Source organism: Lathyrus oleraceus, chromosome 1, assembly GCF_024323335.1.
Source record: "Lathyrus oleraceus cultivar Zhongwan6 chromosome 1, CAAS_Psat_ZW6_1.0, whole genome shotgun sequence".
NCBI lineage: Eukaryota > Viridiplantae > Streptophyta > Magnoliopsida > Fabales > Fabaceae > Lathyrus > Lathyrus oleraceus.
The window spans coordinates 229303808-229326271 of record NC_066579.1 but is presented as its reverse complement, the minus strand read 5'-3'; positions in this window follow the sequence as shown (position 1 = coordinate 229326271).

Sequence of the window (22464 nt, the reverse complement as noted above, 5' to 3'; positions counted from 1 at the left end):
ATCTGGCACACCATACCGGCATATGAATTGATTCTTGATAAATTTCACGACCACCTGCCTGGTCACGTTTGCGTATGATGCCGCTTCAACCCACTTGGTAAAGTAATAAATTGCTACAAGAATGAATCTATGACCGTTGGATACTTTTGGCTCTATCATGCCAATCATGTCAATTCCCCACATAGAGAAAGGCCATGGTGATGAAATCACATTCAGAAGTGTCGGAGGAATATGAATCTTATCCGCATAAATCTGACACTTATGGCATTTCTTCACATATTTGCAGCAGTCAGACTCCATTGTCAGCCAATAGTAGCCTGCTCTCAACATCTTTCTAGCCATGGCATGTCCATTGGAATGTGTACCAAATGAAACCTCATGGACCTCAGTCATTAATAGGTCTGCTTCGTGTCTATCCACGCATATGAGCAGCACCATGTCAAAATTTATCTTATAAAGCACATCACCATTGAGGTAGGAACTGCCTGACAATCTCCTAAAAGTCTCTCTATCTTTCACAGATGCCCCAGGCGGGTAAATCTGGTTCTGAAGGAAACACTTGATATCATAATACCATGGCTTATCATCTTGCACCTCCTCTACTGCAAATACATGAGCTGGTCTATCCAAGCGCATCACAGTGATATTGGGAACTTCATTCCAAAGTCTTACTACAATCATTGAAGCCAGCGTAGCGAGAGCGTCTGCCATCCGATTCTCATCTCGAGGAATATGATGGAAGTCAACCTTAGTAAATAATGTTGAAATCCTCCTCGCATAATCCCTGTATGGAATGAGGCCAGGCTGATTCGTTTCCCATTCACCCTTAATCTGATTAACAACGAGGGCCGAATCACCATAAACATCAAGATGTTTGATCCTAAGATCAATACATTCTTCCAATCCCATGATACATGCCTCATACTCAGCCATATTATTCGTGCATTTGAAAGTTAGCCTTGCTGTAAAAGGAAAATGTGTGCCCTGAGGGGTAATAATCACTTCCCCAATACCATTTCCATACTGATTTATAGCGCCATCAAACACCATGCTCCACCAGATACCAGGCTCTGGCCCTTCATCGAGCGTAGGCTCATCGCAATCTTTCATTTTCAAATACAGAGTCTCCTCATCTGGGAAGTCATACTGAACTGACTGATAATCTTCGATCGGTTGATGTGCCAAGTGGTCTGCCAAAATACTACCTTTAATAGCCTTCTGAGCCCGATACTCAATATCATACTCAAATAACAACATCTGCCAACGGGCAATCCTCCCTGTTAAAACAGGCTTCTCAAAGATATATTTGATTGGTTCCATTTTGGATATCAACCAAGTCGTATGATTCAACATATACTAGCGTAAACGTTTAGCAGCCCAAGCCAAAGCACAACATGTCTTCTCAAGCATTGAGTATCGAGACTCACAATCAGTGAACTTCTTACTCAGGTAGTAAATGGCATACTCTTTCTTTCCTGATTCGTCCTGCTGACTAAGGACACAACCCATTGAGTCTTCAAGAACTGTCAGATATATAATCAATGGTCTCCCTTCCACAGTTGGAGATAGAATCGGAGGCTCAGACAAATACTCTTTAATACTGTCAAAAGCCTTTTGGCAATCCTCGGTCCAATCATGAGACTGATCTTTCTGGAGGAGCTTGAATATCGGTGCACATGTGGCAGTCATATGGGAAATGAATCTGGAAATGTAATTCAAGCGGCCAAGAAAACCTCGGACTTGCTTCTCAGTTTTGGGCGCAGGCATCTCTTGTATTGCTTTGACCTTGGCATGATCAACCTCAATACCTCTTTCACTAACGATAAAGCCCAAAAGCTTGCCGGAACGGACTCCAAATGTACACTTGTTGGGATTCAGACGAAGCTTGTACTTCCTCAAACGCTGAAAAAGCTTCAGCAAGTGCTCTACATGTTCAACTTCTGTTCTTGACTTAGCGATCATATCATCAACATATACCTCGATCTCCTTATACATCATATCATGAAACAAGGTAGTCATAACTCGTTGATACGTGGCTCCGGCGTTCTTCAAACCGAAGGGCATCACTCGATAACAGAATGTTCCCCAAGGTGTGATGAATGTTGTCTTCTCCATATCCTCGGGTGCCATTTTGATTTGATTATATCCGGAAAATCCATCCATAAATGAGAAGACATTGAATTTAGCTGTATTATCGACCAACATATCAATATGTGGTAGAGGGAAATCATCTTTTGGACTAGCTTTATTCAAGTCTCTATAGTCCACACACATCCGGACTTTTCCATCTTTCTTAGGCACAGGCACGATATTGGCCACCCATTGAGGATATGTAGAAGTCACTAGAAACCCCGCATCAATTTGCTTCTGAACTTCCTCCTTGATTTGTACTGCCATGTCGGGATGAGTTCTTCTGAGTTTCTGCTTTACAGGCACGCACTCAAGTTTCAAAGGCAGGAAGTGTTGCACGATATCTGTATCTAGACCAGGCATGTCTTCATATGACCAGGCAAAGACGTCAACATATTCTCGTAGCAACTCAATCAACCCCTTCTTAACGGATTCTTCCAGGAGTGCCCCAATCTTCCCTTCTTGCACACGATCTTCAGACCCCAAATTGACCGTTTCCAGATTCTCAAGATGCGGCTGAATGATCTTTTCCTCATACTCAAGTAGACGGGTAATCTCGTCAGGAATCTCTTCAACATCGTCTTCTTCCGCCTCAAATACCGGGAATTCAAAGTTGGGAGATGGTGTTGGATCATTATGTACAATGGGTTTGATTAACCTGCATAATGATTTTGGATATAAAAGAAACTTTAGAATTCAAACAAGGAAAATCATTATGCAGATGAAAAGATTGATTTTATTCTTATTTTTAGGGTTTTATGTGATCACCAATTTCATGCAAAAGCAAAAAGGGAAAATAATTGGAAAAACAAACATTTAACATGAATTTATTGAATGAAAACATCATCGTATTTATGTGCCAACAATGTCATCACTTCTCCATTTGGCATGGGAGAAGGGTTTTTAAACACAATGAACATTACTTTGACTTATGGATAACTGTCAGAATATCCACAGCGACCCAATTATTGCAGACCCCTCCAGGGATGATGAAATTGCCAGAATCCTCTTCCTCTTCTTCCAAAATGGCAGCAACCTCTTTGTTTTGACCAATGTGGATGAAACCTCCACTCTTGAATAATCCTTGCTTGTTTAAGACCCTAGAAGAATAGCCTATGCCATCCCGGGACTTGTTGTCTTCCAACTGGATCATTTGCCCCAAACCGGCAGTTGCACCATGCTCAATGGCCAACTTTGCATCTTTGTAGGAAGCAAATGAAGGAGTTCTCTTCTCAACAGGTTCAACAATAGATAAAGCTTGGAACGGAGTTCCAACTTCATCCTCAACATCTATATAAGAGAAGGAAGACAAATGGCTTACCAGGAGAGCCTTTTCTCCCCCTACCACCACCAGCTTCTTATTCTTTACAAATTTCAGTTTCTGGTGTAGGGTGGATGTCACGGTGCCAGCCTCGTGAATCCATGGTCTGCCTAGGAGACAGCTATACGATGGGTGAATGTCCATAACCTGGAAGGTGATCTGGAAATCACTTAGTCCGATTTTGATTGGGAGATCAACCTCACCAATCACAGTTTAGCGAAACCCATCGAAAGCCTTCACAACTACTCCACTCTGCCTCATGGGAGGCCCCTGATATGACAACTTCGTAATAGTGGACTTCGGCAATACATTCAATGATGACCCAGTGTCCACCAACACATTGGACATGGCGTCATCTTTGCAGCTCATAGATATGTGTAATGCCAAGTTGTGGTCTCTTCCCTCATCGGGGAGATCAGCGTCACAAAAACTCAAGTTGTTACAAGCGGTGATATTTGCAACAATACTGTCAAATTGTTCTATCGTGACATCATGATCCACACACGCCACATCCAACACCTTCTGCAGAGCTTCTCGGTGTGGTTCTGAATTTAATAGTAATGATAACACAAATATTTTGGATGGCGTTTGTAGAAGCTGATCTACAATGTTGTACTCGCTCCTTTTGATGAGCCTCAACATCTCATCACAATCTTCTCTCATATTGCCACTCGGGCCAGCAGAAGCAGGAATTCTCAACGTAGAGGAGGGCTTAGCAACAAGTGCCAGATTTGGAGCGCTCACAGCATTCCCAATCGGGCGTTCAACAAAACCAGTATCAACACTTCCTTGAGCATCAGCTTGAGGCTTCAACGGAGCCGAAAAAACACGACCGCTACGGGTAAAACCGCTGACGTCGGCAATATTAACGACATATGAAGAGGGAAGGGACACCTCTTTCCCATTTTCCACTGCTACAACATTGTAGCGATAAGGAACCGCCTTCTCGGAGGAGTACGGTACAGGTCCGGCTGGCTTGATAGTTAGAGCAGGAGAAACCTTCTGCTTGCTACCATCATACTTGATGACAACGGGCTCGGGTATCCGTAATACCGGAGAAATTACGTTGACTTCAACAACATCTTCGTCAACATTTCTGTTTTGAAGGATATCAATGACTCCCTCATCCAGCATTTCTTGAACATCTCTGCGCACCTGGCGACACCCTCTCTGATTAACAGAACAGACTCGGCATCTATCGTGGTCATGCTCATAATGGCTATAGTCACACAACAGCCGATGCATCTCAACCAGCGATTGTCGGATATGACTGAGATATTTAACTTTATACTTGCCAGGACAGCCCTGGACCATATTGACAAATTTCCCATGTTCGGGCAATGGGTTCTTCTTCACGTTCGGACCTACGTCCTCGAAAAACAAAATCCCACTTCTCACAAGGTCTTGCACCTTGGTCTTCAAGGGATAATAGTTCTCCATGTCATGTCCGGGAGCACCAGAATGATATACGCAATGAAGTTCTGGCTTGTACCACCACTGGGGGTTAGCAGGTACAGCGGGAGGGTCTCGCAGAGTGATTAATTTTCTATCAATCAGAGATGGATAGAGTTCAGCGTAAGTCATCGGGATTGGATCAAACGTGACCCTCTTCCTCTCGTAGCTGGTGCTGGCATTGTTGTTGTTGTTTCGAGGCTGGTAGGCCTGTTGTTACGGACGCTGATGTTGTTGCTGATATTGCTGAGATGGTTGTTGTTGATAATGTTGAGCTTCCCTGAAAACAGGTACTATATGAGCCACCTGATGCTGGTTGTTGACTGGGCGAGCAATCTTCCTCTTTACAGAGGGTTTTCTCTTAACATGGGAAGACACAACATGTGCCTCTCCCTCTTTCTTCTTTGCAAGGCTTCCACATCTCTTTGCTGAAGAGCCTTCCTCTCGAGTCAAACGTCCTTCAGGGACCCCCTCTTCCAGTCTCATTCCCATATTCACCATCTCGGTGAAGTCTGAGGGAGCATTGGCTATCATTCTCTCGTAGTAGAACAAACTCAAGGTCTTCAAAAAGATCTTGGTCATCTCTTTCTCCTCAAGGGGTGGCACTATCTGAGCTGCCAACTCGCGCCACCTCTGGGCATATTCTTTGAAGGTCTCTTTCTCTTTCTGGGACATTGCCCTCAGTTGGTCCCTATCAGGAGCCATATCCACATTGTATTTATATTGTTTGACGAAGGCCTCGCCAAGATCGTTAAAAGAGCGGATGTTCGAACTTTCCAGACCCATGTACCACCGGAGAGCGACACCAGACAGACTGTCCTGGAAATAATGGATGAGCAGTTGGTCATTATCAGTTTGCGTCGACATCTTGCGAGCATACATCACAAGATGGCTGAGAGGGCAAGTGTTTCCCTTATACTTCTCAAAGTCAGGTACTTTGAATTTAATAGGGATCTTCACGTCGGGCACAAGGCACAACTCAGCAACACTTTTACCAAAGAGGTCCTTCCCCCTCAAAGTTTTCAGTTCCTTGCGAAGCTCAAGGAATTGATCTTTCATGTCATCCATCTTCTCATAAATGTCTGGGCCCTCAGATGGCTCAGAATGGTAGATGGTATCTTCAACTCTTGGTAGTGTGTGCACGACGGGAGGTGGCACTGAAAGGACCGGGCTAGATGCCGACAGAGAAGCAAGACTAGGAGCAAAACCCTCTGGCACAAAATTGGCGGGCATTCCCCAAGGGAACCCGGTTGGGATAAATGGCGCAAAGTGGGTTGTTGCAGCAGACACAGTAGAAGTCACAATCTCAGAAATGACCGTCCTCTAGGGAGGAGTTGCAGGTGTTGGAGAAGATTGGCTCTGAGCAGCCAAGAATGACTCCATTAGGGCAGTCAATCTGGCTACCTCTTCTTTCAGCTCGCGGTTCTCTTGTTCCAAATGATCCATCAGTCTCGAAGAGTTGGCTCTGGTGTAGTACCGATGAGTCAGCTTGTCTTCAAAATAAATGAAGAACACAAAGTTAGACCATAGGACAAGAAGTCGGGAACAGAACCTGCTTATGCACATGATGCATGCAATGCTTGTGCATATGATTTTTTTTATATCAGAGGAACTTTAGAGTTCTATTTGCCAATTTTGGGAAATACTATACTTTTATCACATATGAAAACATCTCATCAATAATATCTGGAAAATATCTTTTTTTACACCAAAGAAGTACATCATTGGTAACCAAATACAAGAGAAAAGGAAAATAATCATCCTATGGATCCCTAGAAACAATCATCTAAAGCTCGGGACACAGGAAGATAAGATGCACGAAGCCTCTTAACCTCCTCCTCATAGGCTGCCTCCATATCTGCCTTCTCCTTGGCGAATCGATCGTACTGCCTCTTCCAAAACCTGGAGGACTGAGGAAGTAGAGAAGTCCATGCATCATTGGGATCATCAATAACCTGATGCTCGAGGAACTCAATCAAAGCATCCTTCTCCTTGATCTGCTGAAGCAACTCTTCTCGTTCACGGATCCAAGCACGTGAACAGTCTTCGTCTCTTAACTCCTCTACTCCTTGGTCAGGGAGGGTTGAAGGCCCAACCGCAACCAAAGGTGTAGGTCTCGGATACTCGTAAGGCATGAGGTACTCAGAAGCTCTCCTCATAACCCAAGCAGTGTAAGGCTCTAAAGCGACACAGTTCTTTGGACCTAGCTCCTTCCTTCCTTTCCTATGAATCTTGCGCCAAGCGCGGACCATCCTGTCCTTCAAGCCTTGGGGATCTTTACCCTCCTGGAAGAACACACCCTCTAACAGAATGTTATTGGGTTTATCCTTTAGGGGGAACCCAAGCTGACGACGTGCCAAAACAGGGTTGTAGCTAATTCCGCCACATGTACCAAGAAGAGGTACATTGGAGAATTCACCACAAGAGTCGATAATCTGCACACCATCATACACACGATTATACTAAGAGATATCAACATTAGTGAGAGACATAAGTCTTGTGGACCATCGTAGACATCCCTTGTTCTCCTTGAAGGCGACCGTCTGCGATAAGTGAGAAATAAATCACTTATACAACAGAGGCAAACAGCACACAATGGCACCACCACCCTTTGCGTTCCTCATATGCAAAGAAAAGTAAGTGTCACCCAACAGAGTCGGAACGGGATTAAGAGTAGAGAAAATCCTAATGGCGTTCATATCCACAAACTTATCGATGTTGGGGAATAACACTAACCCATAGATGATAAGTACAAGAATGGCCTCAAAGGCATCCTCACTCATGGCCTTCCTATACATGGTAGCTTGAGCAATAAGGAACTCAGTAGGAAGACCTTGAATTCCACCTTTGGTAGTCATATGAGCACCAACCAGAGATTCATCTATATGCAACATATCAGCGATCTCTCGAGAAGTAGGAATACTCTCCAAGCCACTGAACGACAACTGGTCTAGAATAGGTATACCCACAAGGTAGGCATACTCTTCAAGCGTGGGTAAAAGCTGAAAATCCGGAAATGTGAAGCAATGGTACAAAGGATCATAAAACTGCACCAATACACTCATCAACCCTTCGCCCACCTGAGTAGTCAGAAGAGGAAGAAGCTTCCCAAAATGAGCCTTGAAACCCAAAGGATCTAATACATAGGATGTCAATTTCCTTAGCTCTTTCAAGTCTGGTTGTCTGAAACTGTACTTCTTTGTATTCCTTCTTTGTCTTTCCATGTCTGAAAATTTGCAAATAGACCTCTTAAGTTCCTTGAAAATTTTCTTATTATTTTGATGATATGGGTGCATGAATGCATGAATGCAACAACCACACTCAAGGATCAAGCAAAGCACACCAAACAAAGGTCATGGGATGGATCACATTATCCTTAATATCAATCATCCATTTTGGTGGATTATGGTTTACACCTTATCAACACCCAAGTTCCATTGATATTAAGGATACATGAACGGATCAACCACGAATCAAGGGTTTGTTGCAAGTCACGAGCATGGAGTCTCGGTTAAGAACCACCCAAAGGGAGTGTACTAGGGTTTAACCTGCCAAACATGTTCTACAAGAGGTTCCCATAGTCATCATCCCATCTTTCGGATATTATCGGAGAAACGACTACTTGTATTCCAAAAATATTCTCAAGAGAGACTCTTATGAGTGTAGTATCGCGTAACAATCGTATCAAATCTTACACTTGAACGACTTTCGCACTACATCCTAATAATAGGCCAAGATGGGCCTGGGTAAACTAAGGTCCTTGGCTTCTAAGGCCTATATTGGAAAGAGTAATGTCTAACCACAACTACTTGTGTGACATTATTGATCCCAACATGACCTCCACCAAGTGAATGGACTTGCAAGTCAACTTGCTAAGGAATAACTCCACACAAGTCAATAAGACTATGCCATTCTCTTATCCTAAGTGCACTCGAGTTCGGGTATAGAACTCATCTCACAAAGATCACCAAGCAGACAAGGAATTAATATTTCAAGCAATTCAATCATTACATACAATACAGTAATCCCAAATTGCACAAAAAATATGTCACAAAACAATATACAATACAATACAACAAATATGAAAAGTAGGCAAAACCCACTAGGAAAATGTCCCCAGCAGAGTCGCCACTTTTCTGTAGCGGGGTATTCGTTAGCATTAGAGATATTGACTAAATCCAAGGTAAACCATACAAGTCGGGTCACCACCGCACTTCTATTTATCCAAAGGAATGGTTAGAAAGCGAACAAAAACCTAAAAGTTTTATCGAATCAAAAACTAGTAAAAATGTCAGAGATCTGGGTAAGGGGGTTGGTTATGCAATGGGAAGGTTTTAAGCACCCAAAACATCCTAGGTACTCCTAGGGAGCCCTTTTCACATTTGTTGTAAGGTTGGTATTTTGTGAAAATTTATTTGTGCAAACATGATTGAAGAGATGAGAAGAGAATATACAAGTTTATTTACATTTTGTGTTTGGATGGATAAACCCATTGCCTACGTACCATCTTAAAAAATATTAGGATCAAAACCTTGTAGTTCGAGGTAAAAATCTCAAAATGAGTTGGTGAATTGATTGGTCCAAAAGCCTTAAGATCTTTTGTTATCCAAGGGAGAAAACTCAACCTAAAACCACAAATCCACCATGTAAGGATATCTTCAACATGCTAGTGAGGGGTTAACCCTATAATAAGCATGGAAGACTCATTGTCCATCACTAAGGATATAGGTGAGTATTACATCTACCTCAAGGATAACTCAAACCTAATAGCTAAAGGTTGTGAAAAAATTGATTAAGAAAGTGGCCATTGAAACCACAAAAAGACATTTGAATGGGTTATATTTACCAATGAAAAGTATTCACAAAGTATGGTCAAAGTTGGTTTAGAAGTTCAATTCAAAATAAGTGTTATGAAAAAAAGTTTGAGAATCAAAAGCATAAGGCTTAGGTTTCTAATGTTTGAAAACAAATGTTAAATGTTTGCACAAAAGTTTTGGCTTAGGTTAGAGTGGAGGGAAGAAGAAGAATGGCTATATTCCTAAACATACAAGAGAGAAGGGATAAGAAACAAGACCACAAATGGAGTTTCTCTCTTGAGATCATATTGATGATCCAAGTACCTCCCATCCTTTGGAATAAGCAAGATAAACAAATACTCAAGCAAGCAAGCACACAATCACAACAAGCTCCTAGGAATCTTCCAATGGCTCTTAGATCTCTCTCTCTTAGAAGCTCATGGCAATGGTTCCTCAATTTGGCTCAATGTTGGAATCCCTAGCACAAGAACACACACATTAAAAAGTTCCATAATGCAATCAAAGAATGGACAAAAGGGAGTTTAGAGTTTAATCCTTTCAAAGTTCATCTTCATGTTTTAAGCATTCTAAAGGCATGAGGCCTAGTTTCTCTTTGACATTTTAAGCACTCTAAAGGCATGAGGCCTAGTTGCTCTTCAAACTCCATTAGCTTGGGGAAGGTCCTAAAGTCTAAGTCCATTTGTCCATTTTTGCATTTGGTCCACAACAATCAAAACAACACACAAGAACAATAGTATATATACACAATTATGTGCTCAAGTGAGCAAAAGGCAAAATGCATTAACATAAACATGTGCTCAAGTGAGCAAAGGAAAAAGCAAATGAATAATATGTACAAGAATAATAAATTGCATAAATGTAAAGAGCAAGAAGTAAATGTTAATAGTCAATGGTCAATGTTAATAGTTAGTGTGCCATAAGGCAAATTTAGCGCTATGTTAAGCAATCGTAATTGGACTTATGTAGAAGTCACAACTATCTGAGGCCGGTCAATAATAATATAGGCAACAACACAAGTTAGAGGTCTTGATTAGTGAACCAAGTTCCAACAACTTGTCATGCCAAAAAGAAGAAGAGAAATGATCTTGTATTGGTTTAAGTCCTTTGCATGATTTAGGAAGCAATATATCCTTAATGCAAGGCCATTCACTTGATCAATTGATCAAGATGAATTAGATTTGAATCAAGGAAGATTAAACCTCCCTAATCAATGCTAACTTATCAACCTTTAACTCATTGATCCAAAATAAGAGAAGAAGAAGAAAATGGATAATGGAAATGAAAAGAATAAAGTGCATTAAATGAAATGGAATATACCAATCAACAAATGTTGACCAATGACATTGAGGATCATGGTCAAACTATCAAAAAAAGAAGTGGGATGAGGATTGGAGGTCAAGAAATAAACAACATATTTTTGGCATTTTTAATATTTAAAAATAAACTTGAATTAAAATATTAAAGAAAGGTCAAACTTCAAAATCACTTCAAATCAACTTTGAAAAGTCCAAGTGAATTATCCCAAGTTCAACAAGGTCAAACAAAGTTTGACAAAAAATTTCAGCATTTTTAAAAGTCAGAAACTATTTTTAATCAATTAAAAATGAATAAATATAACCTAATTGAACTAAAATCTCAAATAGATCTCAAATAAATTAAAAAATTGATGAGAATTTTTTTCATAGATCTATCATCATTCAAAGAGGTTGAGAAAATATTTTTGTATTTTTTGAATATCAAAAACTAATTAAAATGAATTCAAAATAACCAGAAAAGAGAAAATTCACAAAAAATATCAAATGATAAAATAAAAAAAATTAAAAATCATTTTTAGAAACTAGAATTAAAAAGATAAATAATGCAATTGGTCCCATATGTTTTGGAATTAAAATGAGAGAGTTATGAATTTTTGAAGTTAAATGAAATAAAAGAAATAAAATGGAAATTAAGAAAATCTGAAAAAAGGAGAGGCGTTGGATGAGATTTCATTAATTGAGGTGGCACATCCTAAGGCCCTCACGCGCGCGCTCACCATATGCCTTAGTCAACTGAGACACACAAGGCATTAAATGAAGTCATAACAACTGATGGCCACGATTTGATCTGGAAAACGCATTTGATGGCTCAGATTTGATCTGGCAAAGAGACGGTGGTGTACACCACCGTCTTCTCCGGCGAGCTTGCATTTTTCGGTGACATTTGCAGGTTCAAAAATCTTAATAAAAATGGGCGATCCTCATATCATTGGAAAGCTGGGGTGATGTACATCACCCCTGTAACCTTGGATTGTACTCAAAGTTTCTAAGGAATGAGAAATCAGAGTTGGAAAATCCAGGTGCATAAACTGAAGTTCATCAAAACATAAAATCAAAGCCACCACTGGCTTGCCTCTTGCACGAGGACTTCAGAAAACCAAATGGACACAAACAAATCACATTGTACAAAGAGATATGGATCAAAACAGTTGAGATGTAAACCTTTGAAGAGCAGCTCTAATTCACACGATTCCTTCCAACTTTTGCTTGCAGCTTGAACTTGAAGTATGGTATGAGTGCAAGGTTAAGGAATAAGTATTAAAGATCAACTAATTTTGTTGAAATTCATACTTGAAATAAGAAGTGAAAAATGAGTATTCCTTTAGTGATGGCTAGGTTTTGATTTCTGCAGCATTTCAGATTGATTCCGGGTCCCTCAATGAATGAAGCAGTGCATCTATTTATAGCACAAGGTGATGCAAGGAGGTGGAGAACTCGTGTGTGCATGAGCTTGGGTCCTCCATGCATGGGCCTGTACAGGCGCATGTGAGGCCCAAACTCAATTGGTTTTGCATGCTGAACACAAATGGATGAGTTTTGGACGTGCAAATGGTAAGGCAAAGGCTTGTGCATGAAGTTTCATCATGAATTCCATAATTATGCCTAAATGTTCACCTCTTCGAAAATGCCAATTAGAAAATCCAAACATAAGTATGTGGGTAATGGTTGGAAAGGTCTTGATATAAGTAACAAGTGTTATGTTAAACAAAAACTCATTTGGAATGTGGAAATTTATGAAAACAGGCCATGAAGTTCAATGCACAAAATATGCCTTTGAGATGTTTGTAAAAATGAAACAACTTCAAGCCCTTCTGTTTTGATGATGCAAGCTTCAAATGGGAAAACCTCAAACAATAAAGTTTTAGATCTCTTCAAGAAAATCAATTTGGACTTAAATTTTGCATCATTTGAATTTTTGATGAAGAAGTTATGGGCACTTGAAGTTGGACTTTTTTACATTTCATTGCATTTGGCCCAAAGTGACCTATAATGTTTTGCATTATCACATGTATTTATTTTGAGATTTTGAAATTTTACTCAATATAACATTTGAAGTAGACGCAATAAGCTTTCCAATTAATTTTGGTCCACCCAAAAATCATAAAAAATTAATGAGTTATGTTCTTGGGAAGTTGACCCAAAATTAGGGTTTCAGTCAAAATGACCTATAATGTCTTGGAATGGATGATGATCTTCCAAGATTCAAATACAATTTTTATGAACATGAAAGTTGTTCATATTGTCCTTAAGAACATGTTTTCTCTTGGGATAATCTCCATTTGACTAACACACAAAATGTTAGGTCTCAGTGCATTTCAAAATAGTCAGATGAATTGACTGATCAACTTCTCAAGTCCACAACTCATATCTTGATGAATTGATGATTGAGGATACTAAAATAAGTTCAAATATGTATGATATGATTAATTAAAGAACTTCCCTTGATTGTATTTGATCATGGGCTGAGGTTGCTTCATGAGCAAGGCATTGTTGGTGATCAGATGAATTAGGGTTTCCTTGGGAAATAAACCTCAAACCCTTTGACTTGCTTTGATCAAAATGATGAATTGAGATGCTAGCGAAGCATATTTGATGGATGAGAGCTTTGGGAACCATTGCCATGCTTGCCTTTATCTTCTCTTGGCCATATCATTGCACAAAGGATCACCTAGAAGCTTTTGACCTTGTGATTGCTCAAGCTACAAACAAAAGATGTTAGTGACATATTTTTGTGCTTTTGGTTTAATAGAAAAATGAGAAAAGCAATGATACACAATTCAAGCATGCTTGGTGACCTCAAACCACTCACAAGAGGTACCAACCAAAGGCAAAGGGAACCCAGATGCTTATGATCCTTGAGGCTTTGCGAATGCAATGTTATGATGCCATGAGGGATCTTAGGGCCAAAATTGGGGTCTTACACTATGCCTAAGGGAGAAGTGAACATTGTTGGGCATTTTTATTATTATCATCAATAAAATACAATTTTGTTCACCCACATCTATGATGTTTTATTTTACTTTTTTCTTTTTCTGAAAATGGTAATCACAAAAAAAAACATAAATAAATAATAATCTTTCGATCTGCGTAACATTTGTCCACACTCCACTTCTCTAAAATCAAAATATCAAATCATTATGCAGGTTGATTCTCAAACCCATTGAATACAATGATCATACTCGTTATCCAAACTTTGATTTCCCTATGTTTGAAGCTAAGGAAGAGATTAATGATGAAGAAGTATCTGATGAATTATCCTGTTTACTTGAGCATGAAGAAAAAGTCATTCAGCCGTTTGAAGAGCAGATTGAACTAGTCAACTTGGGTTCCGAAGATGATGTGAAGGAAGTCAAGATTGGGTCTCAACTGTGTCCAGAAGCTTAGAAGGGGTTGATTGATCTTCTTCGAGATTATTCTGATGTGTTTGCTTGGCCTTATTAAGACATGCCTGGTCTATATTTTGAGATTGTAGAGCATAGATTGTCGTTGAAGCCAGGATACGCGTCGGTCAAGCAGAAGTTGAGAAGAACTCATCCTGATATGGTAGTAAAGATCATAGAGGAAGTATAGAAGTAGATCGATGTTGGTTTTCTTGTAACCTCCGAGTATCCGCAGTGGGTGGCCAATATTGTGCTTGTCCCTAAAAAGGATGGAAAAGTTCGCATGTGTGTTGATTATAGAGATTTGAACAAAGCTAGTTTGAAAGATGATTTTGCCCCGCCACACATTGATATGTTGGTAGATAATACAGCTAAATTCAAAGTCTTTTTGTTTATGGATGGATTTTCTAGTTACAATCAAATCGAAAGGGCACCTGAAGATATGGAGAAGACCACATTCATTACACCCTAGGGAACATTCTATTATAAAGTGATGCCTTTCGGTTTAAAGAATACTGGTGCAACATACCATAGAGCTATGACCAATCTTTTTCATGATATGATTCATAAAGAGATTGAAGTTTATGTTGATGATATGATTTCCAAATCAAGTGATGAAGAAGAACATGTTGAGCATTTATTGAAGTTATTCCATCGTTTAAGGAAATATAAACTCCGCTTGAATCCCAATAAGTGTACTTTTGGTGTTCGTTCTGGTAAATTGTTGGGCTTCATTGTCAGTGAGAAGGGTATTGAAATTGATCCTACCAAGGTTAAAGCAATACAAGAAATGTCTGTGCCTAAAATTGAGAAGCAAGTTAGAGGTTTTCTCGATCGTTCGAACTATATCTCAAGATTTATATCGCATATGACTACCACATGTGCACCTATTTTCAAGCTTCTTCGGAAAGATTAGTCTTGTAATTGGTTCGAAGATTGCCAGAAAGCTTTTGATAGTATCAAAGAGTATCTGCTTGAGCCTTCGATTTTGTCTTCGCCTGTTAAAGGAAGACCGTTGATCATGTATTCGGTTGTGCTTGATGAAAGTGTGGGATGTGTTCTTGGTCAGCAAGATGAATCTGGAAAGAAAGAATATTCCATTTACTACCTTAGTAAGAAGTTCACCGACTGTGAGACTCGGTATTCTATGATTGAAAAGACATGTTGCGCATTGGCTTGGGCTGCTAAGCGTCTGCGCTAGTATATGTTGAATCATACTACTTGGTTGATATCCAAAATGGATCCAATCAAGTACATTTTTTAGAAGCCTGCTTTAACTGAGAGGATTGCCCGTTGGCAGATGTTGTTATCTGAGTATGATATTGAATTCTGATCTCAAAAAGCAATTAAAGGTAGTGTCTTGAATGACCATTTGGCTCACCAATCGATTGAAGATTATCAGTCAGTGCAGTATGATTTTCTTGATGACGAGATTTTGTACTTGAAGATGAAAGATTGTGATAAGCCATTGCTTGAAGAAGGGCCAAAACCTGGTTCTTGTTGGGGCATGGTATTTGATGGAGTTGTTAATTCGTATGGTAATGGCATTGGGGAAGTGATTATTACTCCTTAAGGCACTCATTTTCTGTTTACAGCTAGATTTACCTTCAAATGTACAAATAATGTGGCTGAGTATGAAGCTTGCATTATGGGGCTTGAAGAGGCAATTGATCTCAGAATAAAGTATCTTGATGTCTATAGAGATTCAGATTTGGTTGTGAATCAGATCAAAGGTGAATGGGAGACGAATCAACCCAGTTTGATACCATATAGAGACTATGCGAGGAAGATATCAACTTTCTTTATAAAAGTTGAGTTTCATCATATCCCTCGAGATGAAAATCGGATGGCAGATGCTCTTGCAACGTTGGCTTCAATGATTATGGTGAAATTTTGGACTGAAGTTCCCAATTTGACTATGATGCATCTTGATAGGCCAACTCATGTGTCTGTTGTCGAAGAAGTCAAAGATGAAAAGCCTTGGTATTTTGATATCAAATTTTTTCTCCAAAGTCAGATTTACCCATCTGGGGTATCTTTGAAAGATAAGAAGACTTTGAGAAGATTAGCCAGTAATTTCTACCTGAGTGGTGATGCGCTTTACAAGATAAATTTTGATTTGGTTTTGCTCAGATGCATGGATAGACATAAAGTAGACATCTTGATGACAGAAGTCCATGAAGGTTCCTTTGGTACTCATTCCAATGGACATGCTATGGCAAAGAAGATGTTAAGATCAGGTAACTATTAGATGACAATGGAATCTGACTTTTGCAAGTTTGTGAAGAAATGCCACAAGTGTCAAATTTACGCAGATAAGATTCATGTTCCTCCGACACTGTTGAATGTCATTTCCTCTCCATGGCCCTTATCCATGTAGGTAGTTGATATGATTGGTATGTGTAAGACCCTAATTTTTACCCTAAGATCCCTCATGGCATCATATCATTGCTCAATAATTTGCCTTAAGGATCATAGCATGTGTGGCTCCTTAACCCTAGGGGGTGGGACTTGTGTGAGTTGGTTTGAGACCACCAAGCATGCTTGTATTGTATATCATTGCTTTTATTATTTCTTTACTAACCAAAAACACAAAAATATGTCACTAACTCTTTTTGTTTTGAAGCTCAAGTAATCATGTGATCCCCTGCTCCTAGGAGGCTCCTATTCTCAATGAAGTGGCTAGATGAAGATGAGAACAAGCATGATAATGGTTCACAAAGCTCCCAATCATAATAAATGTCTCCCAAATATCTCAATTCTCAAATTTGATCAAGATAACCCAAAGGGCTTGGGGATTGCTTCTCAAGGAAACCCTAATTCAGCTGTGTATTGACTGTGCCTTGCTCATGAAGCAACCTCAACCTATAATCAAATTTAATCAAAGGAAGTTCTTTAACTAATTATTTTATACATATACGAGCCTATGTGAGTATCCTCAATCATTCATTCATCAAGATTGGAAGTTTGGCCTTGAGAAGTTGACCAGTCAAGTCATCTGACTAAACTGAGGATCACTAAGATATAACTTTTGATGTGTTTGTCAAATGAAGATGACCCCAAGAGAAACAATGTTATTAAGAACCATATAAACAACTTTAGTGTTCAACAAAAATCCGTTTGAAACTTGGAAGGTCATCATTCATTTCAAAACATTATAGGTCATTTTGACTAAAACCCTAATTTTGGGTCAACTTCCCAAGGACCTAACTTCCTTATTTTTTATGATTTTGAGGTGAGACAAATTTAACTGGAAAGCTTAAGATTCCTAATTCAAATGTTATATTGGACAAAATTTCATAATCCTAAAAGAAACACATGTGATAATACAAAACATTATAGGTCACTTTGGACCAAAACCATTGAATTTGAAAAATGTCCAACTTCAAGTGCCCATAACTTTCTCATTAAAATTCCAAATGATGAAAAATTTAAATCCAAATTGATCATTTTGAAAGGGAATACAACTTTTATGTTGGAGGTTTTTCCATTTGAGGCTTACATCATCGAAACACAAGGGCTTGAAGTTGATCACTTTTGGTAAAAAAATTCAAAGGGAACCTAGACATGTTTTGTACCTCAAACTTCAAAGCCAGTTTTCATAATTTTCCAAACTCCAAATGGATTTTTGCCCAACATAGCTTTTGTTCCTTATGTAAAGAGATTTCCAACCATTACTCACATGACCATGTTTGGATTTTCCATGTGTGATTTTTGAAGGGCTTAATGTTTATGATTGATTATGCAATTCACTTTGTAACTTGGTGTGCAAGAAAATACCAGACCTTGTGCACGTCCAATCCATTCCGAAATGATCTCAGCATGCAATTCCATTCAATTTTGGGCCTCACATGCGCCTGTACAGGCCCATGCGTGGAGGATCCAAAATTCATGCACACGAGCATTACACCTCCTTGCATCATGCTCAGCTATAAATACATGTGTTTCCTCATTCAAAATTCAATCTCAAGGTGATCTAAAACGCTGCTGAAGTGAAAACCCAACCTCACACAAAGGATTTTCAATTTTCAGTTTTCATTTTTCAAATTCAAGCTTGAATTTCAACATCATTAGTTGATCTTCAAGTCTTAATTCCTTGACCTTGCATCATTATCACATCTCCAGATAAAAATTGGATCAAGAACTTGAGAAAATCGTGTTGTTCAAAGCTGCATTTCAGAGGTATATCACTCAACTGTTTTCATTTGGATCTTGCCATACAATGTGAATTGCTTGAGTTTGAACTGTTTTCTGAATTCCTCGAGCAATAGGCAGGCCAGTGGTGGTCTTAATTTCATGAATTGTGCCATTTCAGTTTGTGCACCTTAATTTTCAAGCTCTGATTTCTCATTAAATAGAAACATTGAGGAAGATACAAGGTTACAGGGGTGATGTACATCACCCCAGCTTCATTTTGGTACCATTGTTTTTCATTTTCATTAAGTTTGAAAAACCTGCGCGTGGTGGCTGGAGTTTGTTCTCTGGCTGGAGAAGATGGTGGTTTCCACCACCATCCCCACGTGGATGCTTCAGATCCCTTGGATCTCTTTCAAATGTTATAATCATGGCCGTGTGTTATGTTTACTTGTTTTACTTACACATGTTACGCGCTTGACCAATGACCATGGTGTATCCGCGCCTCTGAGCCTTTGGATATGGGCCACGTCATTTAATGAACTCATCCAAGCGCCCTGGATTTTTGATATTTTCTTATTTCTGTTTTAATTTCTTTTAATTCCTTTTAATTTCAAAAATTCATAAATATTTTATTTGAAGTCACAAAAATATGAGACCAACACCAAAAAATTTCTTGAAAAATCTAGTTTCATATTCTGATTTTTAATTATTTTTGTGACTTCATTTAATATTTTTTGTGAATTATTTTGTTTTTAATAGTTTTTAATTCATTTTAAATACCTTTTGATATCTGAAAAAATCCAAAAATATTTTCTTAACACATGAATCATGATAAGTCAATGAAAAATAGTCTCATCAATTTCTTAATTGGTTTGAGATTTATTTGAGATTTTAATTGATTTGTGTTATTTTTCATTGTTTTTAATTGATTTAAAATAGTTTCTGATTTAAAAAATTTGTTAAAAAAATTTGTCAAACCTTGTTTGACCATGTTAGACCTATGAAAATTTAATTGGACTTGTTTATGTTGATTTGAATTGAACTTGAGGTTTGACCATATTTTGTCCATTTTAATTTTGCATTTATTTTAATTTCAAAAATACCAACAAATATGTTTGACTTTGTTGACTTCTAATCTTCACTTCTCTTCTGTTTACCATTGGTTGATGATGATTTGATTTACTTTTGACTAATTGTGTTTGACATTTGAATCATCTTTCCATTCCATTTTCATCTTCATCTTCACTTCTTTCTATTTTGGTCAATGAGTTAATGTCTTATGGTTGGCCTTGACATATGATAGGTTTAACCTTCTTTGATCCAAATCAAACTCAACTTGATTCATGATTAAGTGAGTTGCTTTGTGTCCAAGATATGTTGCTTCTTGGTCAAGCAAAAAGCCTAAAGTCCATACAAGGCCTTCCTCTTTTCTTTTGGCATGGCAAGTTTTAGGAGCTTGGCTTACTAGTCATGATCTCTAACTTGTGTTTATTTGCCTATAGTTTTATTGACCGACCTCAGATAGGTGTGACTACTACATTAGTCCACTTACGATTGCTTAACATAACGCTAAATTGTCTTATGACACACTAACATAACCACTAATTACTAAATTTAATTTGAGCATTTATTTCTTGCTATTTACTTCAATGGACTTTATTTCTTGCTTATTTATTCATATTGCCTTTTCACTTTGCTCACTTGAGCACATATTTTATGCTTATGTCATTTTCCTTTTGCTCATTTGAGCTCATTATTGTATATAAATATATTGTTGCTTTGTGTTTGTTTTGTCTTTGTTTGTGTGAACCCAATGCAAAGAGGAGAAAGGACTTAGAATTAGGACTTTACCTATGCTTAAAGGAGTTCAAGAGCAACTAGGCCTCATGCCTTTAGAATGCTAAATTGGTTGAAGAGCAACTAGGCCTCATGCCTTTAGAATACCTAAATCTTAAAGTTGACTTCAAAGGACCCCTAATCTAAACTCATTCTTTGTCCATTCCTCTTATTGTGTTGTGAACTTTTTGATGTTTGTTCTTGTGTGATAGGGATTCCATCTTGAGATAGTAAGAAGGACCATTGTCATGAGTAGCCAAGTTATGAGAGACAAACCAAATGGAGATCCTAGGAGCTTGAATGTATATTTATTTTGATTGCTTGTTGCTTGCTAAGTCCAAAGGAAATGAGCATCTTGAATCATCTCTATGATTTCAAGAAAAGGAACTCCAAGGGTTTTATCTCTTCTCTTATCGTTGTATGCTTTAGGACTAGCCTTTCTCTTCTTCTCTCCACTCTAACCCAAGCCAAACTCATTTTGTGCAAACTTTGACATTGCTTTCAAACTAGAAACCTAGGTCTGATGCCTTTGACTTTTCAAAATCTTTTCATCAGTACTTATTATGAATGAATCTTAATCATACTTTGACTTCATTTTGTAAATACTCCTAACTTGTAAATACGACTCACTTCAAGTTGTTTTTTTGGTTCCAATGGCCACCTTTGTTAAAACATTTTCATAAACATTAGCCATAGGTTTGAGTTATCATAGTGGTTGATGTAAACCTCACCTTATCCTTAGTAATTGGACTAGAAGTCTTCCATACTTATGATAGGGTTAACCCCTCACTAGTATGTTGAAGCTCTCCTCACATGGTGGATTGTTGGTTTAGGTTGAGTTTTCTCCCTTTGATAACAAAAGACCTTAAGGCTTTTGATCAAATCAATTCAGCAATCTTTTGAAATTTTTTACCCCGAAGTACGAGGTTTTGATCCTACTTGTGTGATGGTACGTAGGCAATGGGTTCATCCATTCAAACAACAAATTTGTAAATATAATCTATTCTCTTTTCATCCCTCCAATCTTGTTTGCACAAATATTTTCACAAATACCAACCTACAACACACATTTGCAAAAAGGGCTCCCTTAGAGTACTAAGGATGTTTTGGGTGCTTAAAACCTTCCCATTTCATAACCAACCCCCATACCTAGATCTCTGACATTTTTTTTAGTTTTTTATTTGATAAAACTTCTTACTTGGTTTTTGTTCGCTTTTTAATCTTTCCTTTGGATAAATAAAAGTGCGGTGGCGACTCGAATTGTATGTTTACTTTTGATTTAGTCAATAAATCCAAAGGTAACAAATACCCCGCTACAGAAAAGTGGCGACTCTGCTGGGGAATGAAAATTTCCTAGTGGGTTTAGCCTACTTTTTGCTTATATGTGTTGTATGTTTATATTTATTTGTGACATGTTTTTGTGCAAAATTTGGGATGACTGTATTGTTTGTAATGTATGATTTGCTTGATATATCAATTGCTTGTATGCTTGGTGGTTTCTTGTGAGATGAGTTCTATACCCGAACTCGAGTGCACTTATGATAGGAGAATGGCATAGTCTTGTTGACTTGTGTGGAGTTATTCCTTAGCAAGTTGACTTGCAATCCCATTCACTTGGTGGAGGTCTTGTTGGGATCAATAATGTCACACGAGTAGTCGTGGTTAGGCATTACTCTTTCCAATATAAACCTTAGAAGCCAAGGACCTTAGATTACCTAGCCCAGCTTGGCCTATTTTAGGACGTAGTGCGAAGGTCGTTCAAATGTAAGATTTGATACAATTGTTACGCGATACTACACTCATAAGAGTCTCTCTTGAGGATATTTTTGGAATACGAGTAGTCATTTTATCTGATAATATCCGAAAGATGAGATGATGACTATGGGGACCTTTTTAGAACATGATCGTCAGGTTTAACCATAGTACACTCCCTTTGGGTGGTTCTTAACCGAGACTCCATGCTCGTGACTTACAACAAACCCTTGATTCGCGGTTGATCCGTTCTCGTATATCCTCAATATCAATGGAACTTGGGTGTTGATAAGGTGTATACCATAATCCACCAAAATGGATGA